The sequence below is a fragment of the Somniosus microcephalus genome, chromosome 19 (genome assembly GCF_052327205.1).
Source record: "Somniosus microcephalus isolate GS21.2 chromosome 19, FLI_Smic_1.0, whole genome shotgun sequence".
NCBI classification, from domain to species: Eukaryota; Metazoa; Chordata; class Chondrichthyes; order Squaliformes; family Somniosidae; genus Somniosus; species Somniosus microcephalus.
In genome coordinates this window covers 34,117,371-34,144,721 of record NC_141005.1, presented here as the reverse complement: position 1 = coordinate 34,144,721, position 27,351 = coordinate 34,117,371, and the positions used below count along the sequence as shown (strand labels likewise).

General features: G+C 44.5%; 1 protein-coding gene and 1 long non-coding RNA gene across 16 annotated transcripts in view; one reads left to right on the top strand and one right to left on the bottom strand.

The window, feature by feature from the left end:
- emid1 (EMI domain containing 1) overlaps nucleotides 1–27,351 on the top strand; it is a 418,946-nt gene that overhangs the window by 244,622 nt on the left and 146,973 nt on the right. The window lies entirely within an intron of this gene.
- Nucleotides 1–27,351, bottom strand: part of LOC147104302 (uncharacterized) — a 174,263-nt gene that overhangs the window by 54,244 nt on the left and 92,668 nt on the right. Inside the window, exon 3 of one of the 2 annotated variants that reach the window (XR_015072308.1) lies at nucleotides 5,159–5,208. The exons of the other annotated variant lie outside the window; for it this stretch is intronic. This is a non-coding gene — a long non-coding RNA (uncharacterized LOC147104302). The remainder of the gene's footprint in view (nucleotides 1–5,158; nucleotides 5,209–27,351) is intronic. 2 annotated transcript variants of the gene reach the window in all.

Genomic DNA, 27,351 nt, shown 5'->3' with positions numbered 1-27,351 from the left:
ATAACAGCACAGTGGGGAAAAGCCTGGCATTAGGACCCCTAGCCTGGGTCTTCCAAACAATAGTAGTCCTTACAGATGCCTGCAGGACAATGACAACTCAGCATGTGATCACATGTGAATATAATAGGTATTCCTTACAGATGCCTGCGGGTCAATGATAATTCAATATGCAAATGTTACATCCCCTTTCTTTTAAAAGAAAAATGTTATGCATTACTTTTAAACCTTTCTTCTACCTAATGTTCTCGGTAGCATAAACATATAAGTAAACTCAGGACTTAACTAGCACTGAAAACATCTCAATGTTTCAATAACGATGTACAGTTTTTTTTAGGGCAGCGATCCGCCTACACCCTTTGACAGTTCACAATTCAAGGATAACTCTAGGCTTGACCTCTCGTCCCGACCTTGTGTGGTATGGAACTGAGCATGCTCCTGAATCGGTCAACAATTCAGGTTCAGATTTAGGTTCAGGTAAGTATGATGTGTTTTGTGTATTGCTCTGTTGAACTGATCCTCTCGTCGGAATGACGGTGTTGTCCCTTGGTGTTCAGGAGGTGCCTGCGATTGCGGCGATACACCTGTCCTTCTGGGGTGCGGACGTGATACGATCGCTCAGTGTCAGCTGGCTGGATGACGACTGCTGGCTTCCAGTAGTCATGCTCCTGGATTCTGACGGATTCTCCATTGTGCAGCGGCGGCAGTAGTCTAGCTGACCTGTCATAGTATCTCTTTTGGTGTTGCTGTCTCTGTACACATTTTACATGCACTTGCTTGCAGCTGACGACCTCTGGCTGCAGCTGCTGGTTGGTGCTTGGAAGGATTGAGCGAAGTTTGCGGCTCATCAACAGCTGTGCTGGTGACTTGAAGTTGTCAACCGGAGTGTTGCGGTACTCCAGGAGACTGATGTAGGGGTCTCTTGTCCGCTTTGGCTTTGTCCATGAGTGTTTTTGCAATCTGGACAGTTTTTTCAGCAAGGCCATTACTTTGAGGGTAATGTGGGCTTGATGTGACGTGTGAAATCCCATGCCTTGGCAAACGACTCGAACTCTTTTGATTTGTATTGGGGGCCATTGTCTGAGACTAATGTCTCTACCATGCCATGCCTGGCAAAGGCTGCCTTTAGCTTGTGGATCACAGCTGCAGTTGTGGTGCTGTGAAGCTTGTCCAGTTCAAAAAATCTACTGTAGTAATCAACAGTCACCATGTAATCCTCGTTGTTCCATGTGAACAGATCTGTTGCCGCGACCTGCCAGGGCCTGTCTAGGATACGGTGAGGTATCATGGGCTCTTTGACATTTGATGGGCGGCGTTCTAGACAAATGGAACATTTTCTGACAATGTCCTCAATGTGTTTGCACATTCCGGGCCAAAACATAATGTCACGTGCTCTTTGTTTGCATTTTTCCATGCCCATATGTCCAGCATGAATTTTTGTCAACATCTCTTCTCTGAGACTGGTAGGAATGATGATTTTCTCCCCTTTGAAGACGATTCTGTTGATTTGTGACAGTTCGTCTCTGGTTCCAGAATTCAGATATGCTCTGAGGGCATTACCTGCTTTCCTCAGGCCATCCTTCATGTATGACTTTGCTCAGCAGTGTGAGTTGTGCATCTTTCTCTGTTCCTGCTCGGATCTCCTTCAGTTTTGAGTCACTCACAGGTAAGCTGTTGTACACCATGTGCATCCGCACATCCATGCCTTCACTGAGGCTGCTTTCCTGGTAGCTAAGAGACTTTCTGGAGAACGTGTCTGCGACAGGAATGTCTTTGCCTGGACGGTGAATGATTGTGAAGTCGTACTTCTGTAGCTGAAGGATCATTCTCTGTAGCCTTGGTGGGGCTGCGGCTAGTGGTTTCCTCATGATTGACTCGAGGGGCTTGTGGTCGGATTCCACAATGACTTGTCGGCCATAGACGTACTGGTGGAAACGCTTACATCCGAACAGAATTGCATATAGCTCTTCTCGATTTGAGCATAGTTGATTTCACTGTCTGAGAGAGATCTGGAAGCGTAGCCAATGGGCTTTCCTTCTTGCAGTAATACTGCACCTAGTCCGTACTTTGACGCGTCCACTTGTAGTCTGAGCTCTTTGTTGGGGTCGAAGTAGGCAAGAACTGGTCCTGGTTCTCTGATGATTAGGTCTTTCATTTTCTGAAATGCTGTGTCATGTTGTTTGTCCCACAGGAACTCATTGGATTGTTTGAGCAACTGACGCATGGGTGCGTTGATTTCGGAGAGGCTCGGGGCAAACTTGGCTAAGTAGTTAACCATGCCTAGTACTGTCTCTAGCTCTGCGCGGTTCTTCGGCGGCTCCATCTTCTTGATGGCGGAGATTTTCTCTGGATCCGGCTTAATGCCATCAGTTGAGAGGCGATGCCCGAAATAACCGATCTCGGTGGATCCGATTATGCTTTTCTCGGGGTTGAGCCGGATACCTTTCTCCCGTGATCTTTGTAGCATTGCACGGAGGTTCCTGTCATGTTCCTTTCTATTCCTGCCATAGATGAGGATGTCGTCTACAATTGCGACTACTCCGTCGAGGCCTTCATAGGTTTCGTCGATCTTCCGCTGGAATTCATCCTGAGCTGAGATAAGACCAAATGGTAAACGTAGAAATCGGTAGCGTCCAAATGGTGTGTTGAACGTTGTTAGCTTAGATGACTCTTCCGTGAGCTTGATATTCCAGTATCCTGATCGTGCGTCCATTACACTGAAGTAATGTGCTCCCACTAGCTTGGGTGTGATGTCATCTAGCGTTGGTAGAGGGTAGTGAGGGCGTTTGATAGCCTTGTTCAAATCTCTGTGGTCGAGACAGACTCTGAGCTTGCCTGTACGTGGTTTCTCAACCACTACTAACGCGTTGACCCACGCTGTCGGTTCTGTTTCCCGGACGATGATTTCTGTATTCTCCATGCTCTGCAGCTCCTCCTTCAGGTGACTACGTAGAGCAAGGGGTATCCTTCTCGGTGGGCAAACCACAGGGGTTGCTGCTGGGTCAAGGTGAATAGTGCATTCACCTGGGAATAGTTCGATTCCTTTGAAAACGTCAGCAAACTCCTCCATGACTGTTTGCTTCTCAACTGGTGCTGTCAATGATAGCACTAGCTTGACGAGGTCCATGTCTAAACATGCCTTTAGACCTAGCACTGGAGGTGCTTGAGTGTCAATAATGTAAATGTCCAACATCATGTCGCTTTCTTTGTACTTGCATTTCATCACACATGTGCCTTTTACAATGAGCTGCTCACCCCCATAGCTGGTCAGTCTGTGTGAGGTGGGCTGTAGCTCACACTCATCCTTCAAGCTATGATACTCAGAGGAATTACGTTAACCTGAGCTCCAGTGTCTAGTTTAAACCTAAGCTCTGTGCCCTGTTTTCCTATCTCAATATCTGCAAAGGCTTGCTCAGTCTCTGAAATCTGTTTTTTCTGTGACACAGAATCAATAAACAGTTCCTCTGCATTTGGCTCTCTATCTGGCATTTGGCTGTCACTCACTGTGTGTACTGCTTTTCAAAAAACAGTCCTGCAAACTTTAGCAAAGTGGTTCCGTTTACCACATTGCCTCCCTTTGGCAGGGCAGTGCTCCTTTTCCCCATGCACCTTGTTTCCACAATATCCACAATTTTTGAAGCGTTTTATGTCTGTGTCGCTCATTTTTAGAACTCTCTCTTCTTTCTGTTCTGAAACACGCTCTCTGGGCGGTGTTCTTTGGTGTGTGTCTATTAACTGCGTGCACTGTCTGTTCACGCGAGCTGCTCGTGGCGCCGGTTATGGTTTTCAACTGTGCTTGGGCTATCTCGTGCGATCTAGCTATGTCCATAGCTTTGTCCAGCGTTAGCCCGGACCCAACATTCAAAAGTTTCTCTCTCACTTTAGCTGAATGTATTCCAAACACGATGCAGTCTCTGACCATCTCATCTTTATCTGCATATTCACAGTCTTTTCCAGCAGTTTTAACTCAGTCACGAACTGTTCAAACAACTCACTAGCTCCTTGTACTTTCTCTTGAAACTTGTACCTAGCGAATATCGTATTTGTCTTGGGCATCACATATGATTCAAAACGGTCAAAATAACTTTTCAGTACCTTTGCTTCATCCGCGGTGAGAGACCATGTGTTAAAAATGTGTCTCCCTTTTTCTCTGATCCACAGGAGTAGGTAGCTGCATCTTTCTTCCTCCCCTTTGCTTTTCAGCAGACCCGAGAACATCAACTCCTTGTGTTGCTTGAACTTGCGCCATTCTACAGGTAAGTTCAAAGATCCCCAATTCATTCAAGTGAAGGGAGCTCCAACGATGTCCATTTCAAATCCCTGTTCTGACACCATGTCTTGTTTTGCACACTTTGTACAAAAATAATAACTTGCAGGACAACAGAGTATTACATTTTAACTCTTTTATTAAGCATTAGGTCTGATCTTACTCATAACAGCACAGTGGGGAAAAGCCTGGCATTAGGACCCCTAGCCTGGGTCTTCCAAACAATAGTAGTCCTTACAGATGCCTGCAGGCCAATGACAACTCAGCATGTGATCACATGTGAATATAATAGGTATTCCTTACAGATGCCTGCGGGCCAATGATAATTCAATATGCAAATGTTACACAGAGTCCCAGGATATGCATTAAAAGAACAATGGCCCAGAAATTGGTGTCGGGGGCTTCCCGCGGGTGCAAGCCCCCGACCTACACTTACGTAGCGCGCTGACAGTTGAAGCTTGGCCCTGCGTGGATTTCCTGTCAGTGGCCCGGTTCAGCTCCCGGCGTGCTGTGCTTGCGTGATCCAGCAACGTAGTTAGTTCGATGAGCTGGCTGGGATCACGCGAGCACTGGGCAACCAATCGGAGGTTGCAAAAGTTCATTCATGAGTTTGATAGTAAGAACTGTCAAACTCATGAAAACTCCGGGCGCCCAAAACAGTACTTAAACTTCAAATAAAAGTTTTAAAAAATCCCACTAATTAAATGAACTATTAATAACTGTAAAAAACTAATTTAAACAATTATTCAAATTTTTGAAAAAAATAATTTTTTAACAAATCGGGTCTAAAAATACACTTACCTTACTGTAAAGTCTTTAAAAATAATAAACCTGTGGAAAAAAAATTCTAACTTTAATTAATAGACCACTTACCATTTAAAACTAAGTACTTACGTCTGCTTTTTTCACGCATAAAAACTAGAGGCCTTATCGCACGGGCAACCCTGTTTAAAAAAAAAAAAAAAGGAATTTCAGCATGCACGCACAGACTCCTGCGCACACGCGTTCGCCCTCTGAACCCCTTGGTTCAGAGGAAAGGAAATGCCGGTTTTCCGCGCATGCTGAAAACCGGCACTTCCATCGGGCCCACGCGTGAGTACACGGTGCTTACTCACGCGTTGGGACCCGAATTACTGGGCCAATATGAAAGCAGCTGTAAGCTGATACAACGGAGGCAACTGCAGTCACATTTGCCAGATGATATGGCCATGTTTGGTGAAATGCTCAAAACAGTGGCGGTTCAAAGATATTTAGGGGTCCATGTACACAGATCACTAAAATGTAGTAGTCAGGTACAAAAAGTAATCAGAAAGGCTAATGGAACATTAGCCTTTATAACTAGCGGTTTAGAATATACAGGGGAGGAAGTTTTGCTACAGCTATACAAAGCCCTGGTTAGACCACATCTTGAATACTGTGTACAGCTCTGGGCACCGCACCTTAGAAAGGATAGATTGGCTTTGGAAGGAATGCAGCGCAGATTCACCAGAATGTTACCAGGGCTCCAAGGGTTAGATTATGAGCAGTCATTATATAAACCAGACTTGTATTCCCTGGAATATAGAAGGTGCAGGGGTAATTTGATTGAGATTTTGGGGATTTTGAAAGGAATCGATAGGGTAGATAGACAGAAACATTTTCCGCTGGTGGTGGAATCTAGGACAAGGGGACATAATCTTAAAATCAGAGCCAGGCCATTTGGGAGAGAAGTTGAGAAACACTTCTTAATGCAAAGGGTGGTAGAAGTGTGGAACAAAAAGCAGTAGATTCTAGCTCAATTAATAATTAAAAATCGGCAATCAATAGATTTTTGTTAGACAAGGGTATAAAAGGATATGGAGCCAAGGCAGGTCGATGGAGTTGAGATACTGATCAGTGATGATATTGAATGGCGGAACAGGCTCGAGGGGCTGAATGGCCTACTACTCCTGTTGCTATGTTTAGAACGCCTATTAGTGTCCTACTTGGGGGTTGGCACTTTGTAATATGGCCTCTGAAGGATAATGTGAACACACTACACATCTGTATATTTCAGATGAAATATTTACCAAACTATCACGTTTGTTTAGACATTTGAGCTACTCGCCACAGTGACCGTGCAGTGCTTAAACTAAACATTGGCAAGATTATTGGTAATATTGTGAAACTTTTGCTAGTAAGCTTTCCAGCCACTAGCAGACTTCAACCAGAAACATTTTTTCAATTCATTCACAGGATGTGGTCATCGCTGGCAAGGCCAGCATTTATTGCCCATCCCTAATTGCCCTTGAGAAGGTGGTGGTGAGCCACCGCCTTGAACCACTGCAGTCCGTGTGGTGAAGGTACTCCCACAGTGCTGTTGGGCAGCGATGATGAAGGCACGGTGATATATTTCCAAGTCTGGATGGTGTGTGACTTGGAGGTGGTGGTGTTCCCATGCGCCTGCTGCCCTTGTCCTTCTAGATGGTAAAGGTTGCAGGTTTTGGGAGGTGCTGTCGAAGAAGTCTTGGCGAGTTGCTGCAGTGCATCTTGTAGAGGGTACACACTGCAGCCATGGTACGCCGGTGGTGGAGGGAGTGAATGTTTACGACCCAACTTTCTTCTGAGTCAAGGCACAGGCTGTGCTCTTGCACATGTTTTCAGCCTCCGATTTACTTTTCTAAATCCTATTCTGGCATTTGAGTAGCTACATACTAGTAAAGGTAGAAGGTGTGTCATTGCAAAATGCAACAGATTAATGCAAAGTGTGCAGCAATTATGTCCCATTGACCTGTTATCCCTGTGCTCACTGACCTACGGTGGCTCCTGGTTGCCCAGTGGCTCAAATCTAAAATTCTCATCCTCATGTTTAAATTCCTTCATGGTCTCCTCCCTCCTTATCTCTGTAACCTCTCTTCCCCCAAATGCTGTTGAGGCTAGATCAACTGAACATTTTAAAACTGAGATAGATAGATTTTGTTGGGTGAGGGTATTAAGGGATATGGAACCAAGCCAAGTAAATGGAGTTAAGATTCAGATCAGCCACGATCTAATGGAATGGCGGAACAGGCTCAAGGAGCTGAATGGCCTACTCCTGTTGCTATGTTCCTTCCTGTGTTTCTAATATAAACAAGGTACTGCTGGCAGTGAAGTAATACTCTAATTACCAATGTGAGTGGAGCTACAGAATAATCACAGCTTCAATCCAACTAGACCATTCCTCCCACTGACTGTGTACTATCTGCCTTATCATTGGCTCAACCAAGCAAAATTAATCTCCTGAGGGAAAGGCCTCTGTGACCTCCAAAGGTAATCAAGCAAAACTCCAGAACATCTATCGGAACCAACCACAGACAGCACACACCAACCGTTAAAGGAGCTCCGAGAGCTAAATATTTTTCAGCTCTTGGACTCCCGATGAGATTTTTTCATGCCAAGGTTAATTCTGCCAATTCCCTTTTTGACTACATCCTGTAAAAACACCAAAGTTAATTTCATTGTTGATTTTTTCAGTACATTAAACTATACTGAGACAAAAATCCTTTACAAATGCCTGAAAGTAATTTTAAGTAGATCATTGGCATTGTTTTCTAAACCAATAGAATGCGATTTAGATTAAAAACAGCTGCCAAAAATATCATAAAATATCATGAAAACCATGTGCCCAGTCCCATGATTCCAGCAATGTGTCCGTTCACTTTACCAGCCTGTTTACACAATCACTTGTGCTGCCATCAATCTGTTTCATTATTTGTATTGTACAGCCGCCATTATTTTACATTTGTTTGCAGTTGGTTTCCTTTACTCTCGCTGTGGTTCTTCCAAGTGTCCATCAGGAATAGCACCACCAAGTACAGCATTGCTTTTTCATAAGCCGTTTACGCTTGACAGAAGAGGGAGAAAGGTGGGAACAAATATGGGGAGAGAAAGCCTGAGCGAGGAGGGAGCAGGGTGGGATTGGGATACGGGGAGAGATAGCCTGAGAGAGAGGAGGGAGCAGGGTGGGATTGGGATATGGGGAGAGATAGCCTGAGAGAGGAGGGAGCAGGGTGGGATTGGGATACGGGGAGAGATAGCCTGAGTGAGGAGAGAGCAGGGTGGGACTGGGATACGGGGAGAGATAGCCTGAGAGAGGAGGGAGCAGGGTGGGATTGGGATATGGGGAGAGATAGCCTGAGAGAGGAGGGAGCAGTGACGATGCAAGGAATGCGATAATGGGAGGGAATGTCTGAGCGAGGAGGGAGCAGAATGGGAATGGGATACGGAGAGAGAAAGCCTGAGAGACTAGGGAGCAGGGTGGGAATGGGATATGGAGAGAGAAAGCCTGAGAGACTAGGGAGCAGGGTGGGAATGGCATACGGAGAAAGAAAGCCTGAGAGACTAGGGAGCAGGGTGGGAATGGGATACAGAGAGAGAAAGCCTGAGAGACTAGGGAGCAGGGTGGGAATGGGATACGGAGAGAGAAAACCTGAGAGACTAGGGAGCAGGGTGGGAATGGGATACGGAGAGAGAAAGCCTGAGAGACTAGGGAGCAGGGTGGGAGTGGGATACGGGGAGAGAAAGCCTGAGAGACTAGGGAGCAGGGTGGGAATGGGATATGGGGAGAGAAAGCCTGAGAGACTAGGGAGCAGGGTGGGAATGGGATACAGAGAGAGAAAGCCTGAGAGACTAGGGAGCAGGGTGGGAATGGGATATGGGGAGAGAAAGCCTGAGAGACTAGGGAGCAGGGTGGGAATGGGATACGGAGAGAGAAAGCCTGAGAGACTAGGGAGCAGGGTGGGAATGGGATACGGGGAGAGAAAGCCTGAGAGACTAGGGAGCAGGGTGGGAATGGGATACGGAGAGAGAAAGCCTGAGAGACTAGGGAGCAGGGTGGGAATGGGATACGGGGAGAGAAAGCCTGAGAGACTAGGGAGCAGGGTGGGAATGGGATATGGGGAGAGAAAGCCTGAGAGACTAGGGAGCAGGGTGGGAATGGGATACGGAGAGAGAAAGCCTGAGAGACTAGGGAGCAGGGTGGGAATGGGATATGGGGAGAGAAAGCCTGAGAGACTAGGGAGCAGGGTGGGAATGGGATATGGGGAGAGAAAGCCTGAGGGACTAGGGAGCAGGGTGGGAATGGGATATGGGGAGAGAAAGCCTGAGAGACTAGGGAGCAGGGTGGGAATGGGATACGGAGAGAGAAAGCCTGAGGGACTAGGGAGCAGGGTGGGAATGGGATACGGGGAGAGAAAGCCTGAGAGACTAGGGAGCAGGGTGGGAATGGGATATGGGGAGAGAAAGCCTGAGAGACTAGGGAGCAGGGTGGGAATGGGATACGGAGAGAGAAAGCCTGAGAGACTAGGGAGCAGGGTGGGAATGGGATACGGAGAGAGAAAGCCTGAGAGACTAGGGAGCAGGGTGGGAATGGGATACGGGGAGAGAAAGCCTGAGAGACTAGGGAGCAGGGTGGGAATGGGATATGGGGAGAGAAAGCCTGAGAGACTAGGGAGCAGGGTGGGAATGGGATATGGGGAGAGAAAGCCTGAGAGACTAGGGAGCAGGGTGGGAATGGGATACGGAGAGAGAAAGCCTGAGGGACTAGGGAGCAGGGTGGGAATGGGATACGGAGAGAGAAAGCCTGAGACACTAGGGAGCAGGGTGGGAATGGGATACGGAGAGAGAAAGCCTGAGAGACTAGGGAGCAGGGTGGGAATGGGATACGGAGAGAGAAAGCCTGAGCGAGGAGGAAGCTGGATGAGGGCAGGAATGGGATATGGGGAGGAATCGGGGCGAGGGTGGGAATGGGATATGAGGAGGGAAAGCCTGAGAAACAAAGCTGGCATGTAAACAATGCGGGTGACAACGGTATCAATTAAATATTCAATTAAAACCACAATTAACTAAGATTAAAAAATGTAATTGCGAGATTAATTGCGATTACATTTTGTAAAAACCGGTTGACAACCTTGCTAAGGATTTATTAAAATAACCAATCCCGTCAGGATAACCTACCACTAAAGACAGAAATTTGAAATGATCATTTTCATCACAAACTAACATTGCTAATGTCCAAAATTAAGATTTGTTACATATAAGACAGTAAATAATTACATATTTTAGAATAACATGATTAAACTTAACTATAAAGTGAGTAACTTTCTTATAAAGTGTTTACTTAAAAAGCTTAGCTGGGCTTAAAGTTGATACTTTTGCCCAGAGCTGTAACTTTGTTAGTGTAAGGCCGACCCTGGAGCCTGAACAAATCCAGTGTGTACAATTTACTCGATGCCTCAGTAGAATTTTACCAGACCATGGATAAATATTTTTTTCCCAGTGGAAAAGTCTAATTGCGTCTTGCTGTATAATAATGTTTCAGTTTGTATATTTTTGAACATTATTTTAATGCAATATGTACAATGAACTTGAGCAGATTTTCAACTAAACTTTTAAACTAAAACTATTAATTTGTACTGCAGGAGGTAGTTTAAGCTGAGGCAGATGTGTGAGGGCAATGCTATGGCAACCATTGCAGGAACAAAGCACAGATATAATCCTGTAATTGTGACATTTTTTCTATTTATGCACGAAAGCTTATACCTAAGAGGACTTTTTCTTAAAAGGCATTAATTTTGAAAAGGTTTGGGTTAATCAGAGTAGGTTAATTGCCACTTGTGTTTCTTTATATTTAGCCTTGTCTTTGTAAATCTAATTACATAACCTGTGGCATCCAAATGTAACCATTCAAATTAATTACAGCTCGGTTAGTTACATAATAAGGAAGAAGCCAGCAGCTAAAAGGAGTCATTTTAATTGAACCCACCCGCCAGAAAACTGACAGGATCGGATCACCCGCCCCATTTACACCCCGCCCAATTTTACATTTAATATCAGATGTGGGACTTCATCTCCACTGTTACCAGATCCTAAGACAAACTACCTTGACTTCTGACAGAACCTTGTACCTTCCCACGTTCAATAATCTATATTCCAGGCACCACTTCACCCTCCACACAGTGCTGCCATACCCCAGGACAAACCTCTCTATTGCTGCCAGGCTCGAACATCTGGCCCAGTGCTGCCAGACCTAGAACTCTCCGCAAGTACAGCCATACTGCCAACCCCGCCCCGCCCCATCAGTTCAGACACACCCTAGGATCCCCTCTATGCTCCATACACCAGTACCCTCCTCAGTGCTGCCATCTCCTGCTCCTCCAACCTTGCCCCAGTGATGACAAATCCCTGGGAAGCCCCCTCGCAGTGCTATTATATCCCTCTCCTCCACGATTGCCAAATCTTGTCAAGCCACCCACTATTGCCGGATTCCAATGATTGCCCGGTAAATGAAACCCACACCCCGCCCACCCCAATGTCAGCAAGCTGTAGGTTTAAACTTCAAAGTGCTACCACACCCCAGAGCTTCGTATAGATACCTTCTTGGATTGCAGTGGCATCAGTCGCTCCTATATGTAGTCCGAGCACTTTACCTTTGTGGGAGTTGACTCAAACGAAGGAACAAGCTTGTATTTAGCACCGTTCACAACCTCATGATGTCCTAAAGTGATTTACCGCCAATGACGTGCTTTTGAAATGCAGTTACTGTTGTAATGTAGTAAGAGTAGCAGCCATTAGCAAACAGCGATGAGATAATGATCAGATAATCTGTTTTTAGTGATGTTGGTTGAGGGATAAATATTTGCCAGGACACCGAAGAGAACCGGCTCCTCTTCCAACAGTGCCATGGGATCTTTTACATCCACCTGAGAGGGGAGACGGGGCCTCAATTTAACGTCTCATCCAAAAGATTGCACCGCCGACAGTGCAGCACTCCCTCAGCACTGCACTGGAGTGTCTCTGTCTACTTTTATGGTAGCGGGACCCAGGCGTGTAACAATGAAACTCCCTTGTGATCTGGGCCAGATTTCCGTGTCTTACACAGGTAAACTTCGTCAATCGCTCCAATGACTGACCAAGTTAACTATAGATGTGGCAAAGTTTGGTTTGATTTGTAAACTGCTTTAGTCCACAATAAGGTGGAATGCGATCAGTCAGTCGCTTCGTCCAGTTGGTACAACTTGGGTTCACAATGGTGTAAAAAATAAAGAGCACGCAACACTATCCCTCTTGGTCGGTCGCCTTATTTAACTTGAACAGAGTAACCTCTCTGCATTCTATCCTACCTTCCCAGGGCAGAAACACTCTCCCTCCAGAGCCCTTGCTGCCTGACTGTCTGTGCAACCCTTTTTCCAAAAAGCAGCCTAGCCTGCCTTCCTTGGTGTCTGTGCTCTCCTTTTTGTTGAGTGTTCACAGTTGTGGAGATCAAAACCCTTCCAACACAATGGGTGCAAGATGTTCTTTTCTTAGAGATGAGCTACTGAATTGCTAATCGTTTGATCTTTGTGGCAAAACAACCTTAACTCAAAACATATTCTAAATTAACTTGTCTCCAGATCCCTTCTGTGGAAAAATGTCCATTTAATCCTGAAATCCACACTGACCCAGTCCACACTATCGCTAGCCCCCACATACATGAGCTGCAAAAAAAAGGTTAAGAGGTAAGCATCGGATATATAGCTAAAAGGAAAATCTAACATTAATCAACATTTCCGATTTTCACGAGGAATTGCAAAATTCAACCTCTAAAGCACAAGTATAAATCTCCGAATGCCATGTAATAAAAATAGAATTTGTCTTAATCAGTCACCATGAATCAGGACCCTGATCATGTTTTACCTGAAATGATGCAGCACCATTATTGTTAGAAAATAGTTTACCCACCCCCAACTCAACATGAGCAATGCCATGAGAGAGTTAATAAAAAGAAAAATCCTTGTATAGCATTTTGCATATGCAAATTTGGGCCTAATGCCTATTTCAGGCCCCCCTCCTTGCAAAACTCGATTGCGACAGGCCCCAGCATGTGTCGTGCATATGCTTGGCAGCCAAACCAGTGGTCCCGAAAGGGACTGCTGGAGGCTGCCTCACGAAAGGTAAGTTTAACTTTTTTCAACCTCTCTGCATTCTGTCCTAGTGTGGAGCTGGGAGAAGTAAGAGTGCTCCTCCTGGCTCCACATTAAATCTCAGGACCACTTCCAGCCACCGCAAGGCCCCTCTCCCAATTGCCTCCGCCCGCCAGACTCCGTTGAAGACCTTGCCCACCGTCTGCCGGATGAAATCGTCCGCCTCACCCCCCCCCCCCCCACGTGATCGTGAGCGTGACTGGTATCCGCAGATTGCCGGTATTGAACAAATGAGGCCAGCGGCCATCATTAGGCGCGGCAGCGTGCACAGCACTGGGATTGCGCCCCCAACTCTGGCACAATCCAATTTCAAGGCCACAGTATCCAGAAATAACAACAGAAAATGCTGGAAAAACTCAGCAGGCCAGGCAACATCCATGGAGAGAGAAACAGAGTTAACGTTTCAGGTCAAAACCCTTTGTCAAGACTGAAAAAGCACTCCTCTAACAGCCTTCCGGACTCAATATCGAGTTCAACAATTTCAGATCATAACCTCGGCCCCCATTACATTTTTACATATTTTTTATCCACACCTTTGTTTTGGCCCTTCCCCCTTTTTTTCTCTCCCACATGGCAGCTGTCTCCCATTCTGCCAGCGCATTTCACACCTAATCTAGAGCCGTCTTTTGTCTCCACTAGTCCTATCACCATCTCGTCTGGTTTTGAATACCCCTTAATGTCTCTTCACTTCTCTTTGTTCTCTCATCCCCATTTCCCAGCCCCCAAACTGGCCTTTTAATCTGTTTCATTTCCTGTGCTTTTTCAGTCTTGACGAAGGGTTTCGACCTGAAACGTTGACTCTATTTCTCTCTCCACGGATGTTGCCTGGCCTGCTGAGTTTTTCCAGCATTTTCTGTTGTTATTTCGGATTTCCAGCATCCGCAGTATTTTGCTATCGTACACGGTATCCAGAATATTGACGGTCACTCTCGGCTCTCTTCACTGTGAAAGCATGGCTGAATTAATGCACCAAACTGTAACACTTCGACAACTAGTTTGTCTGTGGTGCATTCAGAAAATGCTGTAAAGCACATTGCGGCATAATCCTGCGCACTTCTGAAATTCTATTCTGCAATAATTGCAGAAATAATATTTGAAGATGCAGCTTGGCATCTGCACCTCGTTTGAAAACTTGTGAGTGTTCACTTCCTGCGCCCAAGAAGGTTTTTTGCAAACTAAAACTTGTAAATGATGCTCTGTAATATCATTGTGTGAATGCTTAATGTATCCTAGCAAATTCCTGTGCTGTTTTAACAGATATGTTCCCCCCTTTGTTAAATGGGTTAAGGCCTTGGTTGAAATAGCAGAGGAATTTGAATTAAATTGTTTAGTGTTCATATGATATTGATGCTCAGCATAATTCTGAGGTGCTAGAGGAAGATCTACATTAATCTGTGTGCACTGAATGTACAGTTATGTAATGATGACCGGAATTGATTCACAATTTGGGGGTTAGTTATCTTTTAATATATATATTTTTTACAGTGAGAACTATAGCCTGAGAAGCATGCCAAGAAAAAGCAGTTTATTATTAAATACTGGCAAATTATTTTTCCACGATTGTTACCAATTGTAATTTGTCAACTGTGGAAACTAGAACCATTACATGCTTTAGTCCCAAAGACAAAATGTAGTTCTTCCAAAAATGACTACATATTAACCATACATCAATTGTCAAAAAATGAGTGTTTCCATTCCTACAAATAAAACCATTATTAATCTCTGCCAGTATTAATCTCTTACAGTCCATTAAGCTGATGAAAATGTTGTGAATTGTAATACTCATGGGAGAAAAGAGCATTGAGAGAAGTTGTGTACCAACACTTTAAAATATACAAAAGGGCCTCAGCATCTCTCACCCAGGGATTCCAGTCCTGATTGCTGTCCGATGATCCCCCATTGGAAAGTGTGCCTATGTGGATGGCGGGAGAGAGTGGGAGTGGGATTGATTGTGATCCCCAATGGTCGATTCACCTGCCAACACGATGTCTAGGTTACCACATGAATAACGGCCACTTGGGCAGCTGGTACCCTTCAACTGTACTTCAGCTTAAGCCAACGCCTTGAAGACAAATAAGCAGAAAGAACATATGAAAGGCTGTAGAAGATATAGAGGGGAAAATTCAGTTGTTTGCACCTCCCGTTAGTGCCTTAAGAGGGCGCCAATTGGGTCGCAAAGCAACTAGCGGCCGGGCGCGGCGATGTTTGCGCCGCTCGCGAAATTAACTAGACATTTTGCGGCGGCGCTAAACACTACCGCCACGATCTCCTGCACCGGCAGATCGTGACGTCAGTCGAGCGTGCAACACCCCGTTAGCGCCCCGGACCGGATATTGAGTGGCGCCTCCTGCCTTACCGCCTGTCGCTAGCAACGACAGGTTCAGGGGAGCATTATGCTGTCAGAAAGGGACTAGGGGAGCACTATTTAAAGGCGACCGCTTCCTGCCTTTTTTTGTCGGTGACATTTTTGCACCATGCATTCTGAGAGAGAGAGACTGACTTCTGGAGAGATTCAACGCTGTGTGAAGGAGTTTTGAATACTGAGCAGCACTTTGCAGGTTTATTTTGATTTGCCCTTCCTTGCTTTGCCAGCGCTCTGAGGTAGCGCCTCACTCCTCGGCCTTTGCGCCTTAAGACAGGTGTGAAGTGCCTGATTTAGCGCTCCAATCACCTCCAGGGGCGATAAAAGCCAAGTTTACTGTTGAGGCGATAATTAGCGCCAGGTGCTAAATTTTGCGCACGGCCGATAATGGCGCCCCAAACATAGAAACATAGAAGATAGGAGCAGGAGTAGGCCCCTCGAGCCTGCTCCGCCATTCAATGAGATCATGGCTGATCATCCAATTTCAGTACCCTGTCCCTGCCTTCTCGCCATATCCCTTGATCCCTTTAGCCTTAAGAAATATATCCAACTCCTTCTTGAATATATTTAATGAATTGGCCTCCACTGCCTTCTGTGGCAGAGAATTCCACAGGTTCACCACTCTCTGGGTGAAGAAATTCCTCCTCATCTCTGTCCTAAATGGCTTACACCTTATCTTTAGACTGTGACCCCTGGTTCTGGACTCCCCCGCCATCGGGAACATCCTTCCTGCATCTAGTCTGTCTAGTCCTGTTAGAATTTTATAAGTTTCAATGAGATCCCCTCTCATTCTTCTAAACTCCAGCGAGTATAAGCCCAATCGACCCAATCTCTCCTCCTACGTCATTCCTGCCATCCCAGGTATCAGTCTGGTGAGTCTTCGCTGCACTCCCTCCATGGCAAGAAAATCCTTCCTCAGATAAGGCGACCAAAACTGCACACAATACTCTAGGTGTGGTCTCACCAAGGCCCTGTACAACTGAGGCGATACTGAATTTTTCCCTCATAGTATTTAACGTAAACTGTAATTGAAGAACTCGATAATATAACTAGAAAATTTGAAAACCAAGTGGCACGAGTCACTGGGGGTTGAGAAGATTGTTTTATTGCTTCGCACTGTAAGAAAGCCTAATTTTAGGCCTCTTGTCCAATAGGTTAGAGCGGACACCAATTGGTTACAGTAACAGCTTATTTCAAGAAGTAAAACAAAGATTGCAAGCATGCAAGTATCTAAGCAGCAATTAACAAAACGGAGCAAGAAATGATATTACCTGGTCCGATTTGGGTAGGGGTCGTAACTATGGAGGCCTGTTGCTGCTTTCTGTGTACAACTGTCGTCTTCGCCTGGTGATTGCCTCTCTGCTAACAAAAGCCCAATTTCCCTGTATTATACCCTAAAAAATGGAACTGCGGCAAAATACATCCAACCCACACAGACTAATAGATTTGTGAAACAGCCTCCTAACAAAAGCAATTGGTATGATGCTGATTTACTCTTTTAAAGGAGCTGTATGAATTTTCTGGTTACGGATTGGATTGAAGGCTCTAAATACAGATATCAAATATATATTAAGTAGTTTATAGATCATAATGGTTCCAACCCTACCAGGATCATGGAAGTGTCATCTGCGAAATTCAATCGCTGAATAATATAAATTGTGATGTGAAGTATTTGTCCTCGAGTTTATCAGGTTGCAGTTGATGCTGAAGAGAAAATTCAGCAGAGTTTCTCTTGGAGGTTCAGTCTGTGAATATTCTCCTCCCTTTGGATAATAAATAGTTGAGAAGAGCCCATAATCCTGCAGGTTGTACGTGGGGTATTGGATGGAGAAGGTTTGATGGTGTGCTTTTTGTTCCAAATTTCTTTATGTTCTGATGAGGTGTCGGCAAAAATGGGTTTTGTGGTGGGCAACACTTTTACACGCGGAGTAATCTTTCTGCTTTTTTCAGTGGGCGAAGGACATCCAGTACTGAAGTGAGTCTCTTCTACTTCAGATTCTAGCAGTCATTGGTCCTGGATTTACTCAAGTTTTGCAATGGGTTTGGTTAGTGAGTACAGCATAGTGACATTTTTTGGAATGCATTTTGGAGTGGAACTTATTTCCACAGGGTTACTGTCCTGTAACCGCTGTTCTGGTTTTCTGTTTGTGCACACCAATGCTGTTGGGAGATCACTGTAACAATGTAAATAAGGAGGACCCAAAAACCCATGACTTGTGCCCCCAATTACCAAGAGAAGCTTAGACCAGATGAAAAGAGGCATTCCTGTTGGCATCAGCTGATAATACAGGAAACTTTGTTATATCCGGCACCGACGGGACCGAGCTGTTGCCGTCCCATCAAAACTGCCGGACATACCAGCGTTAATGTTGAAGCATACGGAGGTTTTCATCTCCGTATCTGACAACAAACACTGTTGCTTAGCAACAGCTTCTAAACAGTCGGCCCATACCTTGGAAGCGTCTCTGTAGCTTAGCAACAGCTTCAGAGAGACTTTCCAGAGCCTGACTGTTGGGAAAAAGAGCCATGAGAAGAAAAAAAACCTAACAAAACGGCTCCTGATTTTTGTCGGTAGATCGAGGTTTCCGGACATACAACCTCCGGATAAACCAAAGTCTCCTGTAGTGCTTTTACTTTGGAGCCAACAGCTCAGAGAATCTTTGAAGAGTGATTGCTTGAGTTACAGGAGAGGTTTTGGAGCAACTTTTTTTGAGTTGCACATGGACAGAGCTGCTCTTGCGTCTGACCGCTTGAGGTCATGTGCAACCAGCAGGATACGTTTCTGCCCCACCCTCAGTAAGAGCTTCTGAGTAACAGTTGTGTGATTTCCAGTGGCCATTCCCTTGTTTATTTTAAAGGAGGAGGGTGAGCAATAAGGGATGGAGGCAAGGAGACTGAGGCAGCATTTGAGGAGGATGTGTCCTACATGATATTATCCACCCCAAAGAATTTACAGGCCATGAGGAGCTCTGAGTGGAGCGGATTTGACCAAAGAGGCTCTAGGGGATTGTGGCAGCTACTACATCATCTGCCTCGACAGCTCTGCCTGGGCTGTAAAGTTCCCACTGCATTCAATTTCTATGCCACTGACTTGTTTCAGTCAGCCATAGGGAATCTGTGTAAAATCACCCAGGGTGCTGTCAAGACGTGCATTTGTGAGGTAACTGTTGCCACTTTTATCAGAGCTGCGGAATTCATGCAATTTGGCATAACAGCAAGGCTGCGGTGTGATAGAGCCACGCAGCTTTATCGGGCAGGATGCAATAGATGGCATGCACATTGTATCGTGAACCCCTACAGTTAACACACCAACTTTCTGATCAGAAAGGGTTCCACTCCCTGAATGTCCAGACGCAAAGAACTATCCGGAATTCTCTCCTTGGTGAGCTCTTTGAGGAAGATAGCCAAGTGACCAGATGGCTTGTGAGTGACAAAGCTTGTGAGTACCCCTTGCTACCATGGGTAGTGGCATCATTGGTCCATCGCAACACTAGCAGAAGCCCAGCCAGCCCCTTCCCTGGCTCTGCGTTTGCTTAAAATCTGTTCATCTGCAACAACTTCCAGTTCTGAGGCAAGGTCATCGACCTGAAATGTTAACTCTGGTTCCCTCTCCACAGATGCTGCCCGACCAGCTGAGTGTTTCCAGCATTTACTGTTTTTTAAATGAGAGTGGATATTGTGGCCGCATCTGGCCGGTAACATGTCTGGATCTTTAGATTGGGGAGGAAGAAGGGAAACCGACAGCTTCAACAGAAAGTTTATTGCTGCTTTTCAAATTTACAGCTGTCGTGACCTGGAATCTTTCACCTGCATGCTGCGAACATGAACAACTCTTTTGATGTTTTAGTGAATTGCTGCACAAAATTGCCTTAAGCTTAATGTGCTCCCAGATGGCATTTTGGCCAGTTTGAGCCAATATTAAAAATCACGTCAGAGCCAGAAATTAATTATGTTTTCTTAATCAAAGAAAAAGTGCACTAGAGAGAGATTGCTATCAAAGGAACATAATGTTGATATGTGCAGTATATTGCATTGGTTAGATACAGTATTTAGCATCGGTTATGGATGCAGTAACTGTATTGATTTCTTTGTGGGTTCAATGACGAGACATTTATGAAAGAGAATGTCTTTTAATCTAAAGTTTGTTCAACTCTGCTTAACAGCCTTACAGGAGACCCCATGCTAGAAATCCATCTAAAACTAAACTAAAACTAAACTGCTTGTCTCTGTCACATGCCCTCTGCTGGTCAGGCATAAGTAATCAATCAGGCAACTATGCTGGTAAGGCATCATAATCAAACAGGCAAATACCATCACTATTTGCTGATATCATTACATCTCCCTTTCTTAAAACAAAAGTATTTTACTTTTAACTAACAACATCTTTTCTTTGTATTAATCTGCATTTTAACTGTAACACTTAATGAACTGACATTATCATTATCATGATCAAGGTTTTTTTAACCTTGCTTTGTGTGTTCACATGAAATATGTAAATACACCAGTACTTGAAGAAAGAATAAGATAACATTACTTCCTTCTATAACAATAGTCCTTAAATTTGCTCAATGAGTCTCTCAGGAGGCTTCACGTGTCTTGAGGATTTTCTGATTGATTGTCCTTGAATCTGAGTTGTTGCCTCAGATGATGATTTCTCAGCTGTGTGATCAGGTTGTTCAACAGTATCAGTCTCTTGACCTGCTGTGTGATCAGGTTGTTCAACAGTATCAGTCTTTTGACGTGCTGTGGCTGGTCCCATGAGAAGATCCCTACGATTTCTTCGCAGAACAGCACCCTCATCTGTCTGAATGGCGTATGATCTTGGTTGAACTTCACTCAGGACAGTTCCCTTCTGAGTCCATATGTTTGTTTTGTTTTTGAACCTTACTTGGTCACCAGTGTGGAGTTCAGGTAGGTTTTGTGTTCCTCTGTTATAGTAGTACTTTTGCTTTTCTTTCTGTTGTTCTTTGAACTTCCTCACTTTCTCCCCCTCTTTTGTTTTCAGGAGGTTCCCCGGGATGGGTAGGTTTGACCTTAGCCGACGTCCCATAAGGAGTTGGGCTGGTGACATACCACACTCGAGCGGCGTTGTGCGGTATACAAGCATGCTCTGGTAGAAGTCAGTTCCACTGTCTTTTGCCTTGTACATCAGTCTTTTCACTGTCTGGACCGATTTTTCCACTAGTCCATTGGACTGTGGAAAGTGAGGGCTTGATGTTGTGTGGACAAAGTCCCACTCTTTGGCAAAGTGTCGGAAACTTGCATTGTAAAACTGGGGTCCGTTGTCTGTGAAGACCTCGCTTGCCATGCTATGTCTGGAGAATATGGCTTTCATATGTGTTATCACAGCATCTGCAGTGGTGGTGTACAGTCTACAAACCTCTGGATACAGGGAGTAATAGTCTGTGACTACAAGATAGTCCTTCCCTTGACATACAAATAGGTCAGCGCCTACCTTCTGGTAAGGTCTGTCTGGTGCTGTGTGTGGCTTTAGTGGTTCTACCGGATTGGTTGCTCGATATTTCAGGCATATTGTGCAGTTTGACACCTCATTTGTCACATCTTGGTTGATTCGTGGCCAGTACATCACCTCTCGTGCTCTTTTCTTACACTTTTCGATTCCCAGATGTCCTCCATGGATCCTTTTTAGCATCTCTTTTCTCAGACTCTTTGGGATAACTATTTTACTTCCTTTGTAGATGATGTCTTCGACCACTGATAGTTCCGCCCTGCAGTTCCAGTACTCTGCCATGTCAGGTGAGCAGTCTTGCTTCATGTTGGGCCATCCATCCAAGATGCTTTTCCTCAGTCATCTCATTGTTTCATCTTTGATTGTCTCAGTCTTTATGAGCTCCATTTTTGCATCTGCTATGGGCAGTGCACTTGTGATCATGTCCACGTAGGCGTTCACTTTTTCATCCATTTTGGTGTTTGCGGGCTCACTTGGGTCAACAGCTCTGGACAACGTGTCTGCTGTATACATCAGCTTACCCGGTGTGTACGCAACATTCAGTGTATAGCGTTGCAGCCTGATCATCATTCTTTGTATTCTAAGCGGACAGCTATTTAGTGGCTTTTGGAACAATGCAATCAAGGGCTTATGGTCAGTCTCTGCACTGATTGCTTGTCCTGCCACAAACTGGTGAAATCTTTCACAGGCGCATGTGATGCTGAGCAGCTCCTTTTCTATTTGAGCATATCGCGTCTCCGCGTCTGTCATTGAGCGCGATGCATATGCAATAGGTTGCCAGTAGTCATATTTTTGCAGAAGAACAGCACCGAGCCCACTTTGTGATGCATCTGATGATATCTTGATGGGTCTCGCTGGGTCATAAAACCTCAGAACTGGTTCCTCTGTGAGCAGTTTCTTTAGATCGCTCCATGACTTCTCATGCTCATGATTCCATTCCCATTCTATGTTCTTTTCAGTTAGTCTTCTCAGTGGCGCCATCTTTTCTGAGAGGTTGGATATGAATTTACCCATGTAGTTGATCGTTCCATTAAACCTCTGCACGTCCTTTTTGCATTGTGGCTTTGGCATATTCTCAATGGCGGACACCTTTCTGGGATCTGGTCTGATGCCCTCACTGCTAAGGATATCTCCCACGAATGTCAGTTCTGTCACCCCGAGCTGGCATTTCTCTCTATTCAGCTTCAGGTTTGTTTTCCTTGTTGCTTCCAGCACTTTTTTCAGTCTCTCATCATGCTCAGTTCTCGTGGTTCCCCATACTATGATGTCATCCATTGATGTATCAACTCCCTCCAGGTGCTCATAGATCATATGGATAGTTTTGTGATACACTTCAGGAGCTGAGGCAATGCCAAATGGTAACCTTAGGAATCTGTATCTGCCAAATGGACTGTTGAACGTGCACAGTTTTGAACTTGCTTCGTCCAGTTTCATCTGCCAAAATCCTGATGATGCATCTAACTTGCTGAAATACTTTGCATTTGCAAACTGTGACATGATTTCCTCACGTGTAGGAAGCTTGAAGTGCTCTCTCTTTATTGCTCTGTTTAGATCTCTTGGATCCAGGCAAATTCTGAGCTTTCCATTCTTTTTGTCCACAACGACGAGGGAACTCACCCACTCATTTGGCTCATCTATCTTCTGAATCACGTTCAGGCTTTCCATCCTGTCCAACTCTGCCTTCAGTTGCTTTTGAAGAGCAAACGGAACTTTTCTGCATGGATGTATGACCGTTGGCATACTTTTATCTACTCTGATCGTGTGTTCTCCTGGAATGCAGCCTAGACCCTGAAATGGGTCTTTGTACTCTTTCATGAGTTCATCATAGACTGTCTCTCCTTCGCTTTCCACAACGAGGACTCTCTTTACCAGGTTCAGTCTCTCACAGGCTTTTAAACCTAGTATGGCTTGCACATCCTTTGGCACCATGATTAATGCTAGCGTGTGCTCTCTGTCCTTGTGTGTTACTTTGACAATGCATCTTCCTTTCACTGGTATATCAGTGCCTGAGTATCCTGCCACTTTCACTTTTATTCCATGTATCTTTGGTCTGGGTCTAATTTTCTTAAAATCAGTCTCTGATATCACATTAACTTGTGCTCCAGTATCCAATTTAAATGGAATATGTATGTCATTCACTTTTAGTGTCAACATCCAGTCTCTTTTTTCTTCTTCTTTGTTTTCAGACACAACATCTACATAGAACTCCTCTATCTCGCTTTCATCTACTGCATGGACCTTGCTTTGTTGCGCTTGGTTCTTGCAGCAACGGGCATAATGGTTGTTTTTGTTGCAACTATTGCATGTTTTACCATATGCTGGACACTTTCTTGGTGTATGCTGTGTACCGCATCGACTACATGACTTTCGATTGCCCCTTTCATTTTTGTTCGCTGGCCTCGCCTCTTTTTTCACATTGGCGCTCTTTTTGTTAAACGGTTTGTATCCGTTCTTTCTCACTGCATCCACGTTGCAGCTACTGTCACTGAACAGCTCCTTTGCCTGCGACTTCACAGTCTCTGTAGCCCTACACAGTGCTATGGCTTTTCCCAGGTCTAGATCTTGCTCTCTTAGCAGTCTTTCCCTTAGACCATTATCTGGAATACCACACACCAGTCTGTTTTTTTTATCAGCGAGTCTGTCAGTCCCCCAAATTCACACGATTTGCTTCTGTTTCTCAGTTCAGTCACATACTGATCAATAGTCTCTCCCGTTTTCTGTACACATGTGAAAAATCTGTGCCTCTCAAACGTCACGTTACGTTTAGGTATGCAGTAGGCCTCAAACTGTTCCATTATTTTATCTAGCTTCATTTTGTCTCCATCAGCAGCGAATGTGAAGTTATTATACACCTCCAGCGCTTCATCACCCACGACATGTAAGAACACTGACGATTTCTTTTTATCACTTTTCTCGTCAGCTCCGATTGCCGCTAAATACAACCCCACACGTTGTTTGAACCTCCTCCAATTTTCAGCCACATTACCTGTCAACTGAAGCTTCGCCGGTGGGAGTAAACCTTCCATTTTTCACTTCGTTTGCTATTCTCCAATGGTAAGTAACGATGTTCTCTTTTGGCTTGCTAATATGTGGAGAGCTGATTTAACTTCAGATTTTTCCTCTTCATCTCTTTCAATCACTTCTTCTGACACCATGTATTGATTTCTTTGTGGGTTCAATGACGAGACATTTATGAAAGAGAATGTCTTTTAATCTAAAGTTTGTTCAACTCTGGTTAACAGCCTTACAGGAGACACCATGCTAGAAATCCATCTAAAACGAAACTAAAACTCAACTGCTTGTCTCTGTCACATGCCCTCTGCTGGTCAGGCATAAGTAATCAATCAGGCAACTATGCTGGTAAGGCATCATAATCAAACAGGCAAATACCATCACTATTTGCTGATATCATTACAGTAACTACCTTGAAAACTTAACTATATGTGGCTAGTCGGTGCAGTCTGTTAAATCTTGCCTATTCAAGTAAAATGAAAGTGCTTTCTCTCTTGCCCACTGAATCAGTACAATCCACTCTTAATTTGGAGTCACTTAATTCAAATTATCTGATCATTCAAATTTTCTTAGTCCAACAAATAACTTTGGATGAATAGCAATAAACTGCAATGAGATTTCCTCGGCCGATCTTAATCCAATGGTCATGACCTCACAGAGCAAAACTGTTGCTTTTTAAATGAGTGATTTGCCGTGAGCTTTGAATAAATTAACGTAACTTTGACAGCGTCTCGCTTCCACGAATGCATCCGTGATAGAGATGATCATGTACATTAGTATTAAGGTCCTGAACTTTGGCTGCTTTCACCGCACGAGAGGGGGACTGCTCCTCAGCAGCATGGTCTGCTGCATCTGATGATTGATTTGTTAGTTAAATCCTCCTGAGTGACTGTCCTTCAACGTGCTTAAAAAGGAGTAGATCTGAAACCGAAAAGGCCAGTTTGTGTGCAGAGCATTATTGCCCCTACCCCCCCAACAGTTGCATACTTGTCCATAGTCTTTTAATTAAATGCTATATTTTTAGAACTTCCCTTTCCTTTTGAGTGCAGATGTTTGGCATTGGTTTATGGCAATTCAGATTGCCAGTATTAATAATACTGCTCGGGTGAAACCACGTGATAACCTTTTTATGAATCTGATGCAAATGCTCCTCTGATACAAAGCAATGGTGATTAGCCCTGATTTATTTTGAGAAGCACATTCAGTAGATGTGGAAATGGGCACTTATATAATTGTACTGACACAGCTAAGGAAATGGTAGCAGATGTGGTATTTTTTTTTAAAGAGGAAGCTTTTCTGGGTCACTACAGTTCTACAGTGCCTCTCTTCATATTTTAGTTTTAGTAGTGGTGTTTTACCAAGTCAAGGAATGTTTAATTTTGCAGCTATTTACGTGAGCACTTGTCAAGGAGTGACATTTTGTTTAAGTTAGACATGCTGTTTGGAAGTTGGGTAGCGTTGTATTGTATCATGTTTACACTGAGGTTCAGTATTGTAGCAGTGTTTGAATCGGCAGAGTCGCCCTGTTTTTATTGTTTCTCTTCCACTACATGGTTGCAACCTTTTACACTTCTTTCACATTTCCACAAGTGTGCACCGACATCATTAATTTGCAAAAAGCCAACAATTTGCACATGGATCAGTGACGAGTACTGCAAAGTATCCAAATTTACCCTGGCATAAAACCTTCCCCTGCGTGGGTCGGGAGTAAGCCGGCACTGATTCAGCATGCATCATTTGACTAATTTTCATTGCCAAGTATAGATACAATTTTGACTCCATGTTGGCCTTCATTTGACAATGTTAACCTGCTATAATTCTGTCCTCTATCGTACCTTACTCTTGGGCATTAAGTTAGAAGTGATAAGTAGCCGCCTAATGGGAGAATGTTTAAGGGCCATTTACATTGGATACCTGTGGGGATGACTTGTTCCCTGACTTAATTGATCCGAGGAAACACTGGTCACAGTCACCTCCATATCTAAGACTTTGCATGCTGATTTTCTTCCTTATGCCTCAATTTTGGCTGCGAATGGGGGATAATGGACTGTGAAATAGGGTGGAAATCCGTTCTGTCTGATTTTCAGAGTTTGCGTCCCGCTCGATTTTCAAAGAGGCTCTGGGGCCAGCAATTGAAACTCCCATCTCAAACAGGCGTTGTCAATATATGTAAATATGGCCAAAGTGATGTCAATAGGGCGTCGACATGATTTCCCGTCCTTCACATCGATATTTCCATAGTTAACTTTTCTGCCCCCAAACCAGGGGTGATGTCTTGTCCTTCGTTCAAATGAGACATCTTTAAACAGCCCAGCAGCTGGCAAAAGCATTTTGTTTGGTTGCAGCAAGTAAGGGGTCCATTGTTGCAAGTAGCCTGGCCCTTTGCTCTATGGGGATCTCTCCAGGAATCCCACTCTATTTTGTGTCCTTGAAGGAGGAAGAGGAGAAGGAAGGTAACAGTCATGCTGCTCATGGACAAGGCTGCGGGAGGAGACATGTTCATACCTGCCCTTACCTCCCAACTGAGCGTATAGGCCAAGAAGAACATTACTGCAGACCAGCCAGCAAAGTTCTGCCATCTTGTTCTCTTCTTTTGGCCAGGAAAATGTATCCCTTTAAGTTCCTGCAGGATTTAGGACCTTAGATTTCCCATCCTTTAATGGGCAAGTTGCCTATCCCAAGTCCTTTTTCATGCCTGCACTTTTCCCAAAAAAATGCAAATATAGATAAACTTGGAAACGAGGACTGGTTTAGTTGGCTGGCTGCTAACCCTGCCCTGCCCACCTCCTGCCAATTTTACATTTATAATTGAAGTCAGCCTGTTACCTTTATAACTGAAGTCAGCCTGCTGAAGTCCTTTGGCCACAGAATGATTTTGCCGGCTGTCTACAGGCTTTTGTACATATTTTCAGGTCTCTTCTGGTTTAAGTATTGTCATGACATCCTGCAACCCACCTGACTGTACAAACCTGTATAATACTATCACTGTCTTACTGTCTTGACAATCATCTCCGTTAAGCTTCCTTATCACATTTAACCTGGGTGTTAACATTCACATTCGTTTTGGAAAAGGATTTTAAGTTATGAATTCTGATGCAATACGCTTTCTCCAGAACACATTTTGGTCAGCTTTATAATAGGAAGCTATTAGCATTTCCTAGCAGTTGGCTTGTTCTGAATTCCAAAATATTAACGTAAACTAGAATGGCATCATCTCTGGATCTGATCCAAGAGTAAAGGTCAGTTATATGTTTCTCAAACTGTTTTGTATTGTCATTCTGAATTA